General features: G+C 37.7%; 1 protein-coding gene across 2 annotated transcripts in view; it reads right to left on the bottom strand.

Moving 5' to 3' along the window:
- Positions 1-21,200, bottom strand: part of LOC110981085 (kalirin-like) — a 177,909-nt gene that overhangs the window by 90,715 nt on the left and 65,994 nt on the right. The gene's annotated exons all lie outside the window — the stretch shown is intronic.

Below are 21,200 nucleotides of genomic sequence, written 5' to 3'. Positions count from 1 at the left end.
TTCCGTCTTCCTAAATTTTCACCATTTTTCACAAAGAAAATTTTCAAGCTAACCCATCTTGTAACTCTGTGTTCCTTACTCCATCTGGCTTCTGAATGATGCAAAGATACAGAGTTCTAAAATTTGTTGTTGGGGTGTCGGGTTGTTTGTTATGCTGTTACCTAATGACAATTATTTGTAATGATGTATAACCTCACCGGTAAATGAGGTCCTTTGTAATGTTGTTTAATTTTCTCTTCATATTTGTTTGTGCTGTTGTACTTCATGTAATTGGATAATAAATTGAATTGAATTAACAACTGACGGTAAGAAAAAGTCTACATTTCATTCATAAATTTTTTTTCAGTTCTCACCTAGTCCTAACCCTAAAAAAATAAGAGAAAAACAAATTAATCGGTTATTGCAAAAAATTGAGAATCAACCGAAAATCAGTTTAAACTCCTCAAAAAAACCAAATATAATAGGCTTGGATGACCCAACTCAAAATTGTTTCCTTGAAATCAGCTAAATCAGCATAAATTACACAATTTACATATTGATACTGGCACGACTATCATCAAATACCAACAGCTGTCATTCCATTCCAACTTCATTACAGAAGAGTGAGCCACATGTCCAGGCACCCAACCAAGCCCAGGCTGCAGAAAGAGAGAAAAAATCTGGCCCAGATCTAAAGCAGACCTTGCTCCTAATAAAAACCACACTGGCTAAGCTTGGTCATACCATGAATACTGCAGAGAGCTGATATTGAATTAGACACTTAAAGAGTGTAAACGAATAAACCACATGGGACAGACTCTCATTACAAGTCAGATTACTTCTAAGCACACATGTAAATGACATCTCATTGGCATGTGCATGTATTCATTACTGTCAAATTCTATCACCAAGTTTTAGATAGAAATGTCAGAAAGGAGAATCAGTTCTGGAATGGTCAAGAAATCATGCAAGTTTTACTCTTCTTGATTGTGCAAAAATATTGCTATGCTTTTGTTTGTTCTCCTGGAGTTGTTTGTGTACACTGGTTAAAAAAAACCATCGTAATCACAGGCCAGCCATCCAGTAGTGGAGGTTAAGATAATAAGAGTGATGTCATTCTGTGGACATTCCTGACATTCAAATATCAGAATGGCAAAATGGTGGTTGAATAAAAGCATGCTGACAGACAAACTCCCCTATTAATCTTTACACAGGTCTGATTGTTCAAAGCTGTTCATTTACATGTATTCCATTTTCAGTTACTGCAAGAGTCAACGCAGGTTTTACACGTACCTAAAACTGAAAGCAGCAACGTTGACTGCTTGTCCCACATTTCTTTCCTCCCACACAGATAGTCTCTTCACCAGCAGTAGCACATTACACCTATACCTTAGAGGCATGCAGTACATTCACCTTCTACCCAGGTCCAAATGAGGATAAATAAGTCACTTAACCGGTCTTGACTACCTTTTGCATACACAAACATTTTTCTACTGCTGTGAGCTTATGAGTGGTTCTGTGAAGTGACCGACTTTGGGTAATCTGGAAATCTGCATGTAATAGGGTTAATACACCGCCTTTGGACTATTTGATATAGAACAGGAGTATATTGCTCTGCTAAATAATATCCAAAGGCTAACTTCTTGTTTTCCTTTCCTCTAATTCGCGTGCCAGTTGATTGGTGTTTCACAACATACATGTACGAAAAGGCATTTACTATACGTTTACAGTGACCATTCAGTGTGAGTTTTCACTATTCAATCCTACATGTACAATGTACATGTAGAAGCTCAGGAATATTTCAGAAGCACTTGCAAATAACTTGAAGGCAAACAAATACTGCGGTAAATTTCAAGTTTCCCACGGCACTAAGATGAATAGGAGAGTAATTCCTACTAAACTGAAGGTCTTGAAAAGTTTCAGAGCCACAGGGTTTCCAAGACAATGTCCACAAACAGAAAAACGGTTAGAAAAGCTCTGGAAAAACTATCAATTTCTGTACAAGCAGATCTCAGCATTTTAAGAACAAGAATCTCTGTAAGCAAACTGCTTTGTTTGCTTTCATACACTGTAAATCAGTAAACTGTTTAGGTAAGGAAATAGGTTTAATGTTGATTAATCAACGGGGATTGTGCACAAAATATGTCTGAGATGAGTCTTTGTAGATCTTGAATTACGTGCAAGACTAAGGCTCGAATTTAATAAAAGTGTTGATACGAATCTGCAACTGCAAGTTCTCTCGTCAGCTTAAAGGTTTCACAATCACCAAGATCAAATTTTAAGCCTTGACAAGGTTTGAACCACATGATTTATTCCATCCAGACAAACATACATAACTAGGCCATCAATTATCACCAACCAGTTCAAAAGATAGTTTACCATCTGATGTCTCTGAACTTCAGGATTCCTGCACTCTCTCTGACCGCCCCACCCACCAGCAGACACAATCTTGGTACCTTCCCTGATGCTGGTTTATTCAAAACCTGCTGTGAGTATCAGTCACATTACACTCTAACAATCCAAGGATATCACAGTAGAGCATTGGCCTCTCTTTGCTGGCCCGGTACTCAAAACTTTAAAGGGTCTATTCACTGCAACTATTTCACTACAACATTAAGTTTATTTCCACTTTTGTTTTGCTACATGCCATTCAATCGGTAAACTCTACGTACTCACTACTCAAGTGCCTGTTTGATTTTTATGCTAATGCAAATTTGCATGAGCAGAACTGTGAAGCCATCCTTAGGAGAAACCATCAAAGTTCTACTGATTTCTGCATTAAAACTGACTGAAGTTTGAACGATTTTGCTGTTCGAAATTTCCCTTGGGTGTTTTTTTGTTGTTGTTGTGTAAGTACTGGTACACTGCAATTAACCAATGAGCAACCCTTTCTTGAAAATGCTTCAAATGAGCAAATTTCAGGTTCACACTTTCAACAGAAAATCATGAAAACTGAACCGTGTCTTCCATGATTGACATTACTGCAAGGGTCCAGAAGAGAGTACATGTAGCGTACTTCTCAATTCACATAACCCCAAAATGATGTGAAATGTGTTTCATACATTGAAAAGTTAAAGATGCAGGAAAGAAAGTCTAGGAACAATTCATCTCATGGGTCCTTTGAGGTACACACTCCAACAGCTATGGATTGGATATCCTCTAGAATGTTTATAATGGCTTTTTGAGTCAGCTTCCGTTCTTGGAAATGACAAATATCAAGACTCATATAATGCAGAGGCAGATCCAGCAATCGCAAGGGAGGGGAGGGGGTCTGAAATTTACAAAATGGAGTGCCCTGAATGGAGATGAGCCTGAATATGTGGGCACATCTTTCATGAGAATGTCTGGTTTTAAAGTTATCAAACAAAAGTTGAGGGTGAATGAAAAATTCCAGAAAAAGGGCAAATTTGCCTCTCTAAATGGGGGGGGGGGTTGCACCCCTGTCCCAAGCATTCATTTTCAGTCAAACAGCAACTCAATAAATGGATTAACTGTCATTGATAATGAAAATTTACCAGTAGATTTCTAGTGGGTTCATCTGCATGCACTGTGGACTTTTTCTCTCTCTTAAGCCATCAGTTCAAGACTGATATGTTGACAAATACGAAAAAACATTGAAACGATTGCAATCATTGGAGGAGTACATGTATACTTTTTAAAATTTAATATTTCAATATCCATTCAAAAACGACTAAGATCCTTTTACAGAATATGGAACTGCTGTCTGGAGATGGACATCACAAGCATAAGTACGGCGTAAATGTTCATGTACATGTACTTAACCAATATGACCAAATGAAAGATAGTGACTTGTCACTGAAATAAAAGGTCAGCCATCCAGAAATTTAAGACTTACAAAAATAAATAAAAAAATTAATTAAATTAAGAAAATTCACAGGAAAAGATCATCATGGAGGAACACATATCTTGATTCCTATGTACATGTATACTCAGCGGAATGACGTACACACAGATGATGCGTAATGGAATTCACAGTGAAATCACACCTGCTTCATATTTGCCCTATAGGGGTAAAATGTGAAGAGAACTATTACTGAATAATACTTGAGTATCATCTTTATCTTATCAACTTGCTCAGGTGCTGTTTTCTCACGCTTCTTTAGTGATGTTCTAGATTTGTACATACAGCAGTCCTTCACTGTCGGTTGTGAAGATGCCATCAAAAGTTCTTGCTCACAGTCAATGACTCTATTGATTAGTTTGACAAGCCATGATAGCCAAAGCCAGTCTTGACTTTTTTAATATTAAATTTGAGGTTTTCTTCCTATTACATGTTCCTTCAACCAAAAATTAGCCCACTCACAATTTGAGCATCATCAATTTGAATTAAGAATTGGAAGATTGACTTAATGTGATTGATAAATCAGTGTAATGAGGTTTCAACTACAAAAATTTGGTTATTTGCCGCATTGCAAACTAGTTAAACTGAGTGGCATGAAAACGCATAGTAATTTCTTCATTTGTTTTTCTTCAAGTGCAGCTTCAGTAATTATTAGATACAATTTTTCTGGAACTTTATACTCTAATACAGAAACTATTTGACATCCATTTTAAATGCATTAAAAAGTAAATTTTTCAAAACATTTAAATTATCCACACTTTCCTGGACAACTGAGAAGACTGTTGTTGTGATGTCATCCAGGGAAGACATAGTTCAGTGCATAGGTTTTTGGTTCCAAAATGTAAACTCAGAATTTACTCAATGAAAACATTTCTGAGACAGCGTTGCTTTTTTATTGCTATATGTATTTACATAACAATGAATCACCAAAGATGAGAATATTTAGGCCAGTAAAACTTACAAAAATGCAGGGGCTTCTGTGTACAAAATAATGAAACATTGAGGCATATCATTTCCTGGGATGACATCACAATTGTGTTCTCCAATATAAAAATACTTGTCAAAATAAAACGAATGACAGAAAAATACCCTTTGAATCAGTGAAACAAAAATTTAAAATGAGGTTAACTGAGACGTAAAAGTGCATTTGGGAGGTTTGTATTTTAAAAAAAAATGAATTTCAGCAATGTGTATTATAAAGGAATCAGACGTTGTTGTATGTAAAAAATAAATCCTTACTGAATTACCATGAAAGCCACACTACCTATCAACTTCCATTACTACATGTACTTAATATCATTTTCACGAATTGTCAACTGTTCTTTTTGTCCTCCAGGGTTTTGATATTCTCTAATAGGCTAGCAACATGAGAAATCCCCCTCTCCTAAGATGTTAAGAGTGCAGATAATCCCCAGGCAGTTTCTTGTCAAGCAGCAAGCATTCTTAAGATGAACAGTGTGTACATGTATTTCATCTTGAGCAGAAGGAAATAGCCATAGGCCTTTGACATGCTATTCTAAGCAGGTCAAGACAGACAGGTCAGGTAATCCTAAAAATGTACCCAGACAACAATGTCTTAACCTGAGTGTAAATAGAAATTTATTCTCCACAGATGAGTATGTGACAGACATCACGCACAATCAGCATTATGAGGCATTCAGGCTGAAAACAGCTCAGACATGTTGGCTAGGAAATGCATGAAATTGGCAAATCAAATGTCACTTTTATCTTGAAAATCAGCTGTAATCTCACTAGACCTTTAAGATGTGAGCTCGTACCAGAAGAAGCACTGATGCTAGCACAGAGTAACAGCTTAATGGTTGGGCAGTTCTGTTGATCACATGCTTCAAAAGAACAAGGGATACATGCACATGTACATGTATGATGGAAATGTCTTCAACCTTTTCATCTCTTAAGCTCCTTACAATGCTTGAGATTTGAATTTTTTCCTGGTGAAGGTGGCAAGTTAAATAGATAATGGGCTTGCAGACTTGTATGACACAGTACATGACTTGGACTCAAGTCTGACTCGAGTTACATTTTTAATGACTCGGATTCAGGCTCTGTGGGTAGCATCATGTCAAATTTCTGTTGTGAGGTAACTCAACATTTCAGACAGTAGGCCTAGGCTTTGTCCATCATCAGTAGATTGCAGTCTGACGATGGACAGAGCATGCTGTCCAAAACATTGAGTATCCTCTGATTCTTTTCAGAACCACATTTGTTCACAAAAGACATATTTTGCATGGTGCTACCACAAACCTACCACAAGGCTCACAAACAAATTCTTATGCCACAGGAAACTGGAAGTTGTTCGTGAGGTAACATGCGTCCTCGTCACAGGATGTAATGTATGAGAGAGAAAATGCTATTTTCAAGAGAAGTGTAAAGTTAAAATAAATTTATTTTAACCAAACAGCTTGTTTCAACAAATTGTAATGTGTCATTATTAACCATGTACAATGTATAGTCCTTGTTACTGATGACATTTTGACCATATGCAAAATTAAAAGGGCAGCAACATATTGGCAAACAGCTTTTTTCCCTATGTGTTCTAAATTTAGCTGTTCATTGTAGACAATAATCAATTTTATCAGTCAATGCTACAAATCAGCAGAGTGCCTATGTCCTGGTTAAAAGCCAGTCCATCTGCTCTCAACATGCCGTGGGCAGAAATTTCAAACTCAATGACGATAAAGCATCTGAGTAATAAATCCTGAAGCATTATGAAATCAAATCTTGCTGTAAGTGTGATTCAAAGCTGATGCAGTGTGCCAGGGCAATAGTGTTGCAAAAATCTGTCTGTGTGTGGACTCTTAGTGGACTTCATCAGGGTAGTTCATCAATAAGTGTCAAGCAAATGTCTGAGGGAAAGAGGACAAATTACTAATATTTGCTCCCATTTGCCATAGGGAAGTTTTAACAGCTGGGCACATACAAAGAGAACTGTGTTTACGCCCAGGCTATTAATAATGGCTGTCACCATGCACCATCAAAACCGGGCAACTGCCTCCCTTCTTGGTGCAGGGGACCTGCATTGTGACCAAATTAGGCAATTTGTGGACAAGAATAGACAGGCAAATATTACACTGTTTACAATCTGTCAGCCTTCAAAACAACGCAGATGTTGTGCATATGTATTGCTTCAAACAACACAAATCTGACTCATTTCAGACACTCTCACTGAAACTGTTGATACAGCCTTTTGCCTGGACCAGTAACTTGGAAGAATTATGGTATCACTTCTGCTCTCTGAAAACTCCCTCATCTTCTTATACATGAACTGCAATTTTGAAAACTTCTTTTTTAAGCAAAACTAAAACAGAGGGCAGAAATTTTGCATTTTAAAATTGTGGGATACTGTGAGAACTAGAGCATACACATACATGTATTTCATTGTGAATGAAAGCTAATTTGGGGTTAAGAAATCCTTTTCACACCTTTTCTCTTCCCAGGTACCGGTACATGTACACCTAGTTCATTTTCATAACACACAATGAAAAGCTTTTCCCCACTGCAAGGTAACATGTTCATACCTTTTCTCACAAGTAGGAAAATATCTTCTTGCCATATTGAACAAGAGGAAATCATTTCACACCTTTTGTGAAATGCATGTGAACCTATTTTCTTTTCACAGAATTTTCATTCACATTGTTAACTGTCACTTGCAATGAATTTAGCAGTATATCATGTCAGAGAGTGCAGAAAAAGTGAAATGTGCCACCAAACTTAAACATTGAAATAAATCCAACACTCCAGAAATGTCAACAAAACTTCAATTGTTTTCCAAGGATGTCTTAATGGCAAGAATCCTTTATATACAAATTGCAATCACGCAAAATGCACATCTAGCATTGCAATGAAAACAAAACAAAAAAGAACGTCTTTAAATTGTGTTGAACTTAGTTACTCAGCCAACTGTCCTTTGAGAACAAAAAGTAGTGAACAGAGAGGGAAATTGTTTGCGCCCAATGTTGACATTTCCCTCAGCTGCGGTATTTAAGAGATGAAGTGGTTGGACTGAATGATGAAGTACACTTCAAGTCATAGGCAGTGCTCTGTATTGGTTGAATCTGTACAATAACACCATGAACAAGGCAACAGTGTCTTTGCACTGTCTGGTTCATCATACCCTGCTCATTAATTGAGCAACCAATTGAGAATTTGCAAGGAAGATTAGAAAAGTAAATTAATTTAGCAGGAAAGAATAAACATTCCCTGTACACAGTTTAGATTTTGAAATGGGATACAATGTAAATGGGCCATTTATTCCCAGGAGGGTAGGAATGTATGTCACAGACCATAAAGATTCAGGGACATGTGTACTGAGATCATGGTACAGTGTTCTGAGACAGTGACCTGGGAACAAGGTCACTACACTTTGTCAATAAACATTGTGGCTGTGCACAACAGCTGATGCTGGCAGGGTTTCAGGGAAGCCTTTTGTGGTAAGTGTAAGTTGAGGGTGACAGGTAGGTTAGGTCTCTCAAAGGAGAGACAGTACAATGGTTTCAAGTACCCAAGGGGGAGCTCTAGTTAATACAATATACAGGTCACCCCAAGAGGTTGGCTAGTGATGGAGGTTATACAAATTCTGGTGTAAGATCCAACATGGTTTTGACCTACCAAAATCCACAAAGTTTATACTTAACAGACTACGAAGTGAAGGACTAGGACTCTTAGCTGAGGGTATCAAATAAATTGATTTATCTACAACAGATGGTACGTGAGAAACGATAAAATTGCTTTTCTTAGATTCATTTAACAAGTGACACAGAAATACAGAGAAAACTTTCATTACATCACAGGTAAGACAAAATGCTGAATTAAGGTTCTGACTAATTAATACAGCAACTTTAGCCCAGGTTGTCACTAGTGGTCAGGCTTGATCATATACTGGTCTTGTACTGAGGCTGTCAAAGCCAGGCCGTCCTAGTCATGTGACACACACCATCAGACAATCAGTGCATTCCATATTGCAGTGCACCTGAACATCAACTATATTATGTACACTACATGTACCTTGACTGCTGAAAGACAGGAGTGACTCCAGAGATGTCAAAAATTAATTTTCCTTGTGTAGTTGGTGCATGTCCCTTCACTATACACACAAGACTGAAGACTGAACTCTCCAGAGATACGGTTATTCAGATGCTGTCCCACAACATGCAATGCTTACAGATGTTTTATCTCAGTATACTCTGTGAGTGGGTTTTTTTGTTCACACATACCTCAGCTCAAACTCAAGCTTGGGAAATGTTTAGATAAGGAATTTCACAATTCAAATGAGAGCATCACATACAACCTTCCATGCCTCGTTCACCAGTTGCCATGCCGCAGAGTTCATTTCAAAAAACAAATATATCCACCCCAGACTTAAAGCAAGAGCCCCAAAACCAAGTAAATGAACTCACTTGTGGTCTTGAATTACATGTACACTGTACACTTCCACAAGAAAAAACTGTAAGTGAAGCTAAGACCCACATCATTTGTTCCTGAGCTTTCTAAGCCATGAGACCATGCCTTGAAAGACAATAGCTTGCCACAACTTTGCAATGAGTTGACTTACTCATTTGTTGTTGGTTAGTTTGATTTTGATTATTCAACCCTATTAAACACTCCCAGATTCTTCATAATCCTCAAAACAGGTTTTTAAAGATTTTGCAGCATTGAGTAAGGTTTAGATGTACATGTACAACCCAGCCAAGGTTACTTTACATGAGGCTTAATTACTTAATGTCTTGGGGTGTCAAGTACACTGTACAAACAATATGCCATTTTGGTTTATTAAATCAGGAAAAGATTTTGTAGGATTCAGGCTGGTTCATGCCAAACACGTCAATGAATTTGGATTAAAAATCAAACACATCATCAAAGGAATAGCTATCTCAGAAAAGTGACCCACGCATCATGACCTCATGAGAAATGACAAAACTGCACGGGTCGAGTCATACTTTCATAGTTTATATGTTTTCAGATCATTTTCCGCAACAATTACATGGAGCTCATGCAACATGTTTGATTTTTACTTCTGAATCAGGAAAAAAAGAACACAGACACAAAAAAAATGGGAACAAACAAAAATGGTGTGAAAAAGGGAGACAAATTACACAGCCGTTTAAATTGTTAAATATTGTTCAATGCACAAAAAATGGAAGAATCCACTAGATTCAAGGACAAGGTACCCTACCTGGCTCAAACCATGGAGGATGTGGTCTTATTCCTCCATGCTCAAACTAATGCTTACTTACAGTTCACTCACACGACAGGCTGCAATACAAATGCAGTCACAAACATGGGATGCCAGCTCTCTGATTTGAAGTTCATGTGTCAGTCACTCACTCTTGGCAATAAACTGCAGCAGCAGCCAGTTTAAGAAGCCTTGACCCGGGTGCGAACTTCAATTAATTTCACTCTTGGAGGAGGAGTGGAAAATCGCTGGGGTTAATCAGCAGCGTGCGACACAAATTATCTTTTTACGGCACGCTGGCAAGTCAGGTCTAGCTACCTCAGTAGGAGGACGGAGGAAAACACAACAGGCGTTGCTGGATGCAATGGGGAGGGGGGTAGGAAGGTCAGGCACACATCAAATTCTTCTCAGCATTCAAGACCTCATTCTTACCAGTACATGTACATACGGTGCATGCACACGTGGTACTGTTGTGGTCAAATAGTGTATTATAAAAGGCCACTCCATGGCAGGTTTCTGAGAGCTTGAAGAAGAAATTTTATGTTTGTGGCGACTCTTTACCTAGAGTCAATGATTTAGGAAAATGTCACACCTTATCGGTATTTAGCCCTGTATCTCCATCTTTTTTCTATCCCAATTCTTGAGGAAAAACCTTCAAATAACACACAGTAGTGTTCTAAAGAAAAGTTCACTTGTATGTGTGTTAAGAACTCAAAACAAAATTAACTTGCGTTATGTGTTACGTTTATGTGTTCGCCCTTATAACTACCTCGTACACCACCATACCAGTTTTGTGTTCAAACTTTATATTTCAGTACACCTACAGGTTGGATCAACAGCATTCACTGTTGAATAAGAACTGAATTTTATGGTTCTAGCATAATTTATATCCCTTATGTTTTATCCCTAACTTACGTTAATTGTTAGGAGAATACAACTCTTTGATCCTGCAGCAAAGCTTTCCTGAACACTGAATGATCTAAGAACATTCAATTCATGACACATGCTGTGAAATAATAAAACATCCTCTCTCTCCTGTTACATGTAAGCCTACAGATACATGTTCATGTGCAAATGTGGCATTATGTTTAATGGATATCATGCAGGATGTTTCTATGGTTTTAAAGGAAGCCTCAAACTTTTAAGCTGTTTATTTTGTCATGCTACATGTACATCCCCTGCAATGTTTTATCAAACCCTACTGAGGTACCAAGCAAAATCTCATCAAGATTAACTACACCAAAATTAATTAACAAAAACAGGAAGTTCCGGTTTTTTGCTCTTGGCAGACTGATATTCTTTAGCTGTAACTATGGAAAATGGATCTGTGATTTGTTGCAACTGATTGGTTTAATTCAAGCTGACTGGGTATGTTTGTTTGCATAGCAACCGTACTGCATTCCTCCACTTAGTTGAGCCATGCAATCAAAATCATCGCTAAGTCTTCAATCAGTCTGAAGTCATCACGTGTCAAAGACATCTCCAGAAGAGTTTTCTTTCGCACATCAAACATAAACTGTGTCAAGAATGCCATTTCAGATATCAAATCAAGAATCACATAATTTTGAATTTTTAAAAAAGGCTGAATAACAATAAATTGCAAAACTAACCAGCAAGAGGGCACCAATTTGCAGCAATGTTGAAGAAACTCAACACTCAAGAGACCTTTCCTGGGGAAGCCCTTTTCGATTGTGTTCTTCCCGGAATGTATCACATTTGATGTAATCTATTAAATGGGGGTGGGGCCCGACTTTTTGGGTTCCAAGCCTCACTTTTATTTTTCTAAATGTGGCTTAAAATATTTAGATACAATTCACCACAAATTCTAAATTATTCAAAATATGAAGTGGCATTTATTTGTAACAAACTTTTCTTTTGTTGCACATTTTACTCCCAGGTTTAAAAAATGAAAAGTGAACCTCACTTTCAATTCAAGATGGCCGCAACACGAATACAATGTACTGAAATAAACAAACATGACAAGACAGTGGAGCTGCCCACTGGCACATGTACCTCCCAACCATCATTGCCCAAAAAGTTTGAGGCTGAAGGAAGTCTGTCAAATGAGACTTCCAGTCAAGCCTCAAGTTTAAATCTGGTTTTACATGTCACAAGCTGACAAGGAATAACAACTCTTGTCTCATATTCGGTCTCAAGAGAAAGAACCAGGACCATCAATCATTCACGGCACATTAAGATTGCACTAAATGCCCTTGACACTCATAAGCAAAGCCAGAAAACAGGAGATTTTCTGCCATATTTCACCAAACTGTAATCATCCAGAGCTTAACTGACAGCAAATCAGATATGAAGTCAAGGTGACAGAATCTTGTCAGGAACCTGGCAAAGAAGTGGGTCAGACTATGACCTCTTAACCACAGTCCATGGTCAGGAATTGTGGGTGATGAAGATGAATACTAAACCCATCATAAATTCCACACAGCACATGGTTAGGATGCACTGTACATGTACATTCCCAGACTGATTCTGTCAGAATATGTGTCTCCTTTCCAGACAAGAGGGTAAAGAAAGGCTTTATTAAGGTTCAGACTAATAAAATGTAAGAACTGAAGTCTGTAGCTGGTTGTTATGACGGCTACTACAGGTGTTTCAGCTGACTATACTGTGCTGCACAATACCTGGCTTTGTTACATTATATGTAAGCTTTTACAGAGACCGAATCATCAAAACATTTTACAGGGGCTGAACTATAAATCTCACTTGCTAATGGTGTCAAGGGTTCTCTCAAAGCTGTGCAAAAGATGTTAATTCAAATGAGCCCAAGAAGTGCCAAAGTAAACCCAACACAATTTCTTTTCTTTTCATAACAATGTTGAAAATTGAATCATTTACCTGTAATTAAGTCTGCTAAAACAGGTTCGTAGGCTAGGGGAGTTCAGGAGGTTCAAACGAACCCTCTGCCCCGCTCGCTTCCGAGTTCCGCTCGTTGGTTTTTTTTTTTTCTCAATAAATTTATAATTTTAATATACCGTAATTTTTGGAATATAAGCCGCGGTTTATACAGTGTTTCTCACACTGCAGTTTATACTTAACTGCGGGCGGCTTATACCGCAACATATGAAGAATGAAATCAGTCACTAAACGCCGCGCCTTGCCTAATGCGGCCTAACCCTGGTCATCGCCACAGCCAGGCCTACCAGCGATGCTGCTTTCTGGGCGTGGGGACAAGGGAGTCATATTTTCATTGGTTGCCGTTTTAATACATTGGCTATACTCACATGTTGGAAATGAAGAAACCAGTCCAAAAAGACTGAATAGACTTGTAAATGCACCGTAAGTACCGTTCACACCTCACAAGTTGTGCGGTACGCCTGTTCGTTTTTGTCTTTTACGGTTATGTAATCCATGGTCTTTTGGTTACTGTTTAAAAAAAGAACTCCTACATGGCCCATCCAGCAAGGACACAAATCCAGCCCACTAAAATTGATAATTTTCAGGATTTGAGAAAGTTTAGGTTCAATGAAAACACTCATTCGCACACTGCTTCACGTTACATTTGAAGAATGCGTACCCGAAACTGTCCTATGGACACTTCAAATTTTCACTTTTAACGTTTGTGTATGGAGCAATATTTTACCTCCAATTTCACAAAAGGTGAAATTTAATCAAACTCTAAATATTCTGATTCATAAATGTCAATTTCACATACCTGCTACCAAGTTCTGATGACATTTTATTTTGGTCAGTTTTTTTCTATTTTTACCCGAAGTGCAAAATGAAATGTGCCCCAAACTTTTTTTAAACAGTTTTTAGTAAGGTGAGTGGAGGTAACAATGATTTACTACAATTTATCACTTTGTTGAACTTCTGAATTTTTGTGTGGGATTTTCTGAGATTTATAAAATAATACTGTTCATATATCATTCGCTTGTCACCCAGGGCTTGATTCAACGTGCGGGGTAAAGAGCAAATTCATATACCAGGCCAATTTACGATATGCTGGGAACTTAAAAACTAAAGTAGGGGGCCTATGCAAGTCTAACACGCATCCTTTGGTTCACAACAAACATGGAACTTGTTGAAGTTGTGATCCAAAGCACATTAAGATAGGCCTTTGTATAAAAATATGTGTTCACAGTGCCCCAAGTTCCACTTTTGGGTTTGACGAACCCCCCTCCCCCGTCTCTGGTCAAGCAATGGGCCTGTAAAAGGCTGGAAAGTGGGATAAAATGAAACAAATACTACATTTTAATCAGCCCTTTTGGGCTGCGGTAAAGAGTTAGACTTATTTGTATTGATCTACAGTTTACGGATGACATGCCAGATTTGACACAATCACTGATTCCACAGTAATGCTGTCAATTCCGGTAAAAAGTGTGTCATGAGTTGAGTGAGGTACCGTAAATTAACACTGGAAGGAGTAGAGACTAATCGAAACACCCTGACATGTGATAAATGCTATCTGGATAAAGCCACTCTGTTATTTATTTATTCACCAAAGACCAAGATGCAACCATCCAACTCAGAGAGGGAGACATCAGATCTCCACCTGACTAGTTCCACACAGAAATAAACATGCCAAATTCCATTACAGTAATGCCTACACTGCCTCCTTTGCGGGGGAAAAAAAGGAGATTTCCTCTAACAAGCAAGCTCAACATTAAAAGTACATATATCATACCGGTACATGTACTGAACATAAAATTTTAGTTCAGACAGTATAACCTTTACTGATTCCCATGTGGTGTTATTCAACTGAAAGCAGTCCATGTACATGTGTACATGTGTGCTGTGACTATGAATTTGTATTGGCGGGTAATTAACTTGTAATTCTGGTAAAACTAATTTATCCCACAACTTCTTACTGATTTATAGCAATTAGTATACATGTATCTATCTACAGTGTATATGTACATGATTTGTTAATTTAATTGTATCATCATGTACAGCCTACATACATGTATATACAAAGTACATGTAATTCTCATTGAAACATGGCAGCATTGAAATACATGTACATGTAAATGTATGTGTATAATGTTTCTTACTTTTAAAAATTATTTTTTCATCTGAAACGATCTTTCTTCCATTGAGGCATGCTATTCCCCCACCGTCACTACTGGAAGGATCTTGCCTATGTTGGTACAGAATGATGACCTTTCATTCAGAGAACAGTTTGCAGACCTGTAAGCCACAAGTAGGATTTGGGAGTAATTACCCATCACTTGTCAATATTACCAAGTATTGAAACTACACACAATTTGTATCAGCTTAGTATAGCATAGTATAGCATGTTTTTCATAAAATGGACCAAAATGCAACTCTGCATGTCATTTTACAAAACTTCTAAAAGAGTGACTTTGATCATGTAAAATACAAATTAGCACATTCAGATTTATAAAATGATTATTTGGGGATAATTAGGCATACTATGTACATTTGGTTGGCTATCAGTGCAAATCAAATGGAGTTCAATTCATTTAAAGTTTTATGTCAAAGTGTTTGCACCAGAGGACTCGATTTCAAAACTTCTCTCAACAAGGAGAATTCAGTATATTTTTCAACTGATGTATTTTAAAGCACCTAAGAAATAACTTAAAAAAAATAACCATGAAAAAAAAGAGCACAAAATTGACGAAAATAATGAGAAAGGTTTGGCTCTCTTCATTCTCTTACTGTTTAAAATCACTCTCACTATGCCCATTTGCATGTATCTAGCTGCCAGGTCTTATACCTTTCATACCCCGAAAATAATCTTTAAGTTTGGCTGCATCAAAAATGTATAATGAGCACGAAAGGTTTCTTGCGAATGTCATATTTGATAGAATTTTTAAAATGTTCGAGAATCTTAAAGGAAAATGCGTGACATTCGACAACGCCGGAACGCTGTCACATGCATGTAGTGCTCGAAAATGTCATGTGCGATGTTCATTTTGCTGCTTATTTTGGAGATATCCCCACCGGAAAGTAAATCAAACTTAACAACTCTGAGCATTAAATTTTCATCATGAATAGTATTTTGTATCTCAGATGCCATTTCTTTTGTGAACATCATTCAGTTTGAAAGATTTCCTTTTGAGAAACCTTGTTACGAAGAAAAAATCCTGGATCATCACCATTCTGTGGAGGGGCTCATGAACATCGAATGAAAAAGAGGGAGCACTATCTGGGTTGATGTCAAACGTCAAACAGCCCACGATGCAGCAAACGTTCCTCTAATGTCACCATGAGATATCGACGGACGCTGCAAAATCGCCATGATCGGTATTTTGGACTGCGGTTTTCGGAAACGTACTTGAAGAAAACGTGATCAGTCCAGTCATAAAAGAATGATGGTTTGGGGTGTTTTTTGCACTTTTTAAAAGCTTGTGTTGTACATCAATTTTGATTTTACTCGCAGTCTATTTTGAAGAATCGAATGACATTCGTGACTGCCGACTTGGGATCAGATTATTTGTGAGAGATGATTTTTAATTTTTTGATTATGGTTTTAACATGTGTAAATGTTATCACCTTTCACCACATACAAGTCTGTGTAAAATAACTGTGGGGGATTATTACTTCCCAGTAACGTTTATTTGGCTAGGATTTCAACAGGTTGTTCACCTCCGTCAAAATGCTGACGTTTGAGACTTTAATTAATCAACTCCAATTAAATTGAAAGATGGGCATGGTCATCAGTGTTCCAGATATCAGCCATGACTTCCCTCATTTCATCAGACATTAGGAATTAATTCACTGCTGTTCACTTCAAGAAAAATGAACCCCCAAAGTCGAACATTAAGTAATGGTCCACATTCTCAGGAACCTGTCTTATATTTCTTGTCATGACATTGGTACATGTACCTTACAAACTTACCGGCCAGCTCATACTACACATGGAAAGTGAAAATAAATCTGATTTGTGAGATCAGATCAGATATTCTGTGATGTACATGTACAATTGCAAAAGTTGAAAACTCAAGTGAATTTAAGTACAAATGTTGGGTGACAAGTCTGCTTCATCTGCAGTGTGATGCAGTGTGTAATTGGTACCTATACGCCCTACATAAGACAAGTAGAGCCTGCAAATTGACCCCTGAGGGTGCGCTTCCAGAACCCTTGAATAGGAAAAATAGCATCCAAATAGGAAAACTAGCATCCAAAGGTTTTAGAATTTGTAAATTTTTTTAAAAATTTTCTTAAAAAATCCAACTTTGAAAAAGGGTTATGGTAAATATTTGCCAGTATATCAACTTACAGAAACTGGAAAATTACTTAACCTAAAAGAGAAATATCCTGCCAAAATTTGACCCATCTCTCGTACACAGATGAACATTTACTGTTTGAAATTTTATGGCAGTCTGTCGGTAAAAGCCGAAATAAAAACAGATCAAAATATCTGACAAACTTTTTTGAATTATAAAGTAATAAACTGAAAGCAATAATATACTTTTATGAACGATTCTATTATTTTATTTAACCTTTGCTGACAACAACTGCCTTATGTCAAATCAACGGAACAAGGAACCCATCGATTACAGATCTTTGCAACATTTTATAATCTCATTTTCACGTGAGCACGGGGAGTGAAAACAAACGTTCATGAACAAGGAGATCTACATGTAGACTGTGTACCATATCACTGGAGGTGAAAAGTCGTTGATGAAATTCATTTTTTACCCATCTCCAGGTGACTTTTCCTAAATATTTCTTGAGGAAGACAAAGGTAAAATTCCAACATGAGTATTTCATGGGGTGGTTTCAGTTAGGAATTATTCTTCCAAAAATTATCGAATGTGATAGGACAGCCCCTATGTGAAATCCCTATAGGAGGAGCGCGCGAGGGTTCCGGAAGCTTGCTGCGTGACCTGTCACTTTCAGGCTCTACATGTATTAATCGCTATGATAGTCACCAGGTTGCTGGCTCACATCCAACCATGGTACATGCAGATTACATCTTGTTTGTATGACACAAACATGGAAATACAGAAGCTTTTGAAAAACTGCTTTCTTTCAAATGCTGCAGAAATCCTGATCATGTAATCTGGAATCTGGATTTACTGGAGTTAAAGTACCGGTACACATACACACATACATCAGAGAGTGTGATTTTATCCCTTGGAAAGTCTTCACAAAAGCAATAAAGCTTTAAAAATCACACCCCAGGCATCCCAAAAGAGAAAGCATTCTGGATAAGGTACATGTAGTGTATGGGTACACGTACAATGCACATCACCCATGCCGCTGAAACTCTTGAAGAATTCTTCAAGTAGGAACAGTCAGTGCTTTGATGCTGAGGACATTTTTAGCATGAGGTGCTCTTTAAGGAGCTTTGATAGTCAGATATTTTGTCAACATTCCTGAGTGGGTCTCTGGGATGATGGTGGCATTTCAGGAATGCCTGGAGATGAACCTCTCTGTTTCTGTCTGTGAATCAAATGGCTAGGGCTTAGGGTTTCTGCTGTGAATACAATGCTGTGAATATCCATAGCCATTGGCACAAATACTGGATTTGAAAGTATGTCTTTTGGAAAGATATGTAATGGATATTACAGCTATGTAGCATGTGTACCAACAAGCTGATACAATGAGTTAAACACAAGGCTTATCCTTCACATAAACTCTATGAAATAACGCACAGGTTTCACAGACTACAATTGGTCATGAAATGATTTTTTTCTTAGAAGCATGCGATACTACAATTATTAATCTATGACTTTTATTCATAAATCTGCCAACCCCAAACCCCTTCCCCCCCAAAAAAAGAGAAGAAGATAAAAGAAGTATCTAAAGTTTGATAATACTAAAAACATGCCTTTTATTTCAAATTCAATGGGATTGAAATTTATAGAATATTTTATTAAGTTTAACCGGCTCAATAAAGACATGTCTTATCCAAAAACAAAAAGCAAAGTAAGTTGATAGATGAAATTAATCACATCTGTTTGGAGGGTAGGGGATGGGACCATAGCAAGGCTTCAAGCCATGGATCACCTACAGTGTAGCCCCTGGGTAGATCTTCTTACCAAGTACCTGTGCATTTCAAGTAACATGTAGCCTAGCCGTTCCTGTGAATAAATCTCAGGCAACCGATCAATAAACATATACACCTTATAGTAAATTCAATACAGAGCCAGGGAAAAGGACACAATCGATTAACATGTTCTTACTGCAGGAAAACAAATAGAGTTTCATCGTCTCGCTGGTTTAAGAACAACAAAACTGGCAAGACAGAATGACCATGCTTGTAAACTGCTCTTGGCAAGAATACAGAATGAGGCAGACTTCAATTCTGTGTGCTTTCGGTTTTTAGAAAGGATCCCAGTCAGGCCGGTATTAATAAAGAACACTGCCACGGTTGCTCAGCAAATTCTCCCCCCCCCCAAAAAAAAATCCCTTGCAACGTAGCTTACTTTAATAAGTAGAAATCTCAAAGACACTTTTGGTAATTTCACATCACAGTTCTAACCAAATAGAAAACAACACACTGTTAACTGATTACATTGCATTAAGTCTGGTCTGATCCATTAGGAATTCAAATTCAATCAGAAAAAATACAATATTCAGCAACTTGAGTTATTTGAAATTGAAATGCAAGGGTGGCCTTCCAGCAGGTATGTAATTCAAATCTGCCATGTGCCAGTCATCAATGTCAGTATCAGTGAGTTTGCAACTGTAACATGTAGGTTATTGAGTGTCAACTATTTCCAGGAATAGGGGCTTTTTGTACACATCACCACCATCAAAGTAAGCTGTCTATCCATTATCTCTAAAGAGGCCTCCCACTTCCTCCATTGCACTACTTCTCAGCTCCATCTGGAAATCATCTCTTTTGTAGATCTATCACAGCTTCCATTCTTGGAGATCAAGTTCAAGGAAGCCCTGTCAGGTCTAATCAACAACAGTCTTTTGTAAACCCAGCAGTTCCTCCAATAACACTACATGTATAAGCAACACTTTGGAAAATACGGCCAGACTAATCTCTCCATAACATTCTGTGAAACTGCTCAGAAGAAACTCCAGCCTGTAATCACCAGTTAAAAAAAATGGTTTCAAAAAGCAGAGCAGGTTGCATTTTACTGAGAATAACATGGCACTGTAAATGGTGCCATACACCTGTTAGTTGGACACTATGCAGACATGCTGAAAACTTCACATTAAATCTTTTTGGTATCAACCTACAGGAACTATGGTCTCAATAGTGCCTGACACGACATCAATCACTGGGTGGCATTGGAACCCCCCCTCCTTTACACTTGATCCTGCAAAGAAGGATCAGATCCAGGCCAGAGCAATCAAGTAAGGGGAATCAGATCATGTACATGTACATATGGTACATGTCATGTAGGTACATGACATGTAGGTCTCCACAACGATGGCATAAGTATGGCATAAAAATACTGTAGTTGATTAGATTTTCATCATTTTGTTACATTTATGCAAATTTACAGGCACTCACAACAGGTAATAAAGGTGCATAAAACCAACTGCCTCTCTGGTAGGCCAAACAAGCTCACTGATGTCATTTACATACATGGATATCCTTGTCAATCCTGATTTTTGCAATGTGGATTTCTCCAACCTGTCATGTCAGGAAGAAGCAAGTATTGGTGGAATAAATGTTAAACAGTTAGAACAGTTAATTCAAAGGAGCTGCATCTCCGCATAAAAACCACTGCACCAGGAGACCTCACTGTCAAGACGAAAGGAGGGGGGATTTACAATGACCTTGACCTTTCTGCAACTCACTTGACTTCATGTCATAACAGGAAAATGGCTTGACATTGTCTCTTCAGAGAAGATAGGTTGTCAAGGAGGATGAAGGGATAAAGAGGAAAACTGACTTGGAGATGATGAGTAGGAAAAGAACAGGCAGATTTCATTTAATACTGAAACAAAACAAACGGTGATTTACACTTAGCCAACAAATTACAAACACTTGAGAAACACTTTCATGTTACTTTTTTTTATAAATACGTACACGTACCGGTAATTCATCTCTAACATGTACAAATGCTGCTTGCCTTTATTTCAAATCATAAAGATTTCTGATCTGAAGGTGTGTAATGCAGGAAAAAAAAGCAAAATAAACAGCCGACAAAGTCCTGTGAAATTTCAAAGCAAGGTAAATTTGGTTTACTTGTTGGTAAAGCGATACTCAATTTTATAATTCCACATGTTGTGAATCACAGAATTCTCCTCTCCCTAAAGTAACTTGGATCTTTT

Source organism: Acanthaster planci, linkage group LG03 (genome assembly GCF_054643075.1).
Source record: "Acanthaster planci isolate LZ-2023a linkage group LG03, COTS_SCS, whole genome shotgun sequence".
In the NCBI taxonomy this organism is placed as follows: domain Eukaryota; kingdom Metazoa; phylum Echinodermata; class Asteroidea; order Valvatida; family Acanthasteridae; genus Acanthaster; species Acanthaster planci.
The sequence above is the reverse complement of the archived record's forward strand: the minus strand, read 5'-3'. Positions and strand labels throughout refer to the sequence as shown.